The following is a 2,191-nucleotide window of genomic DNA, read 5'->3' on the forward strand; positions in this document are numbered from 1 at the left end:
TACGCCTGTAATCCCAGCACTTTGGGACACTGAGGCGGGCAGATTACTTGAGGTCAGGAGTTCAAGACCAGCCTGACCAACATGGTGAAACCCTGTTTCCATAAAAATTACCTGGGCATGGTGGCATGTGCCTATAATCCAGCTGCTTGGGAGGCCGAGGAAGATAATTGCTTGAGTGACTGGCAGAGGTTGTGGTGAGCCAAGATCATACCACTGCACTCCAGCCTGGGTGACAGAGCGAGATTGCGTCTCAAAAAAAAAAGAAGAACTTGGCCAGGCGCGGTGTCTCACGCCTGTAATCCCAGCACTTTGGGAGGCTGAGGTGGGCGGATCACGAGGTCAGGAGATTGAGACCATCCTGGCTAACATGGTGAAACCCCATCTCTACTAAAACATACAAAAAATGAGCTGGGTGTAGTGGCGGGCGCCTGTAGTCCCAGCTACTCGGGAGGCTGAGGCAGGAGAATGGCGTGAACTCGGGAGGCGTAGCTTGCAGTGAGCCAAAATCGCGCTACTGCACTCCAGCCTGGGCAACGGAGTAAGACTCCGTCTCAGAAAAGAAAAAAAAAAAAAAAACTTAATTCTCATGGAACTTAGTTGAAAGGGGCTATTCTAGAAGCTTGAGGGCTAAGCTAGGCTGACATCCACCTTAGTGAACCAGATGGCATTTGCCTGTGGTCCCAGCTACAAGGGAGGCAGAGGTGGGAGGATGGCTTGGGCCCACGTCAAGGCTGCAGTGAGCCGTGATCATACCACCGCACTCCAGCACTCCAGCCTGGGCGACATACTGAGATCCTGTCTCAAAAAATAAAAAGAAAAAAGAAAAAGAAAAGAAATAACACAGAGATCTGAGTACCTGAAAAGTTGGTTTTTGTTTAATTTGTTTTGAGACAGGGTTGCCCAAGCTGGTTTTGAACTTTGAGTTCAAGTGATCCTCCTGCCTGAGCCTCCTGAGTGCCTAGGACAACAGGCACATGCCATCGGACTCAGCAGGATTGGTTTTATGGATGCTAAGTTCAATTTTGGGAAAGTGAGTTTGAGCTACCTGTGATACAATGAGATTTACTCAAGGAAGTTTATAAAGCATCATTATTTTTAAAAATTATGAAACAACCTGATACACTGTTTTCTTTTGTTTTTAATTTATTATCATAACCCCTATATAAGACTGTGAGCACCATAAGAATTCATCTGTTTTGTTCATAACTATATAACCAGAGGGCCTAGTACAACATCTGCTACATGGTAGGACTCTACAGTTTTTGAAGGAATGAAATTTAATGTTTATCAGTGGGGCAATACTTACACTGTGATATATCCATACCATTGGCTTCTATACAAATAAAACGGGAAAAAAAGAGGTAGTATTTTTCCTGCCACCTACAGAAATGTGCACAAAGAATGCTTATTTTAATTTAGCACAATCAATTATAGTATGGAAACCAAATTTTTCTTTAAGTATTCCAAAGTCAAACACTGATTTTCAAAAATAACCTGTGCCCTTCCTCCTCTCTACACTACCATAGTGGATCTGCCACAGACCTACCTCCTTGGAATTTGTCGGTTACGAAAATGTGTTTAAAGGTTTGTTTATTAAGGACAACTCCAAAGACCACAGTATATATATTTTTCCCATCTATTAATATAAAGCTAGACATGATACCCTCCAACTTTCCACAATGAGAAGCATAAGCACTTAACCTTCTATAAGAACGGATATTCATGCAACCCTGCCTACATCCACCTCACCACAAGATCAGAGATGGATGGCCCTGCTCCTAAGGCAACCCTTTCACATATGCATCACATCCCACCCCTCCTCACCAAATCCCGGACTCACCAAATCCTCCCAATTGCAGGAACATTCCTCCAGCAATCATCCCTTCTCACCTCTGCACCATCAGTTTTGCACTATACGGCATCACTCCAACTGACATACAACAAACTCTAATAATTTCTTCGAACCTAAAAGAATCTGAACTCCGTTTTCCCTAACAGGTACTATCCTTTTTCCTTGCCGCCCTTAGCAGCAAAACTCTAAAGTATTACCTATAGTGTATTCACTGTGGCCAATTTCTCTCCTAAGCCCATTGCAATCAGGCTGTCATTCCCACCATTCCATCGAAATTCCTATTCTCAAGATCACGAGTAACTTCATGTTGCTAAGTCAATTCTTTTTTTTTTTTTTTTT

The 2,191-nt window shown here is 43.3% G+C and overlaps 1 protein-coding gene across 2 annotated transcripts in view; it reads right to left on the bottom strand.

The window, feature by feature from the left end:
- KIFC1 (kinesin family member C1) overlaps positions 1 to 2,191 on the bottom strand; it is a 50,409-nt gene that overhangs the window by 38,211 nt on the left and 10,007 nt on the right. The gene's annotated exons all lie outside the window — the stretch shown is intronic.

This window comes from Colobus angolensis, unplaced genomic scaffold (genome assembly GCF_000951035.1).
Source record: "Colobus angolensis palliatus isolate OR3802 unplaced genomic scaffold, Cang.pa_1.0 Scaffold24, whole genome shotgun sequence".
Lineage (NCBI taxonomy): Eukaryota > Metazoa > Chordata > Mammalia > Primates > Cercopithecidae > Colobus > Colobus angolensis.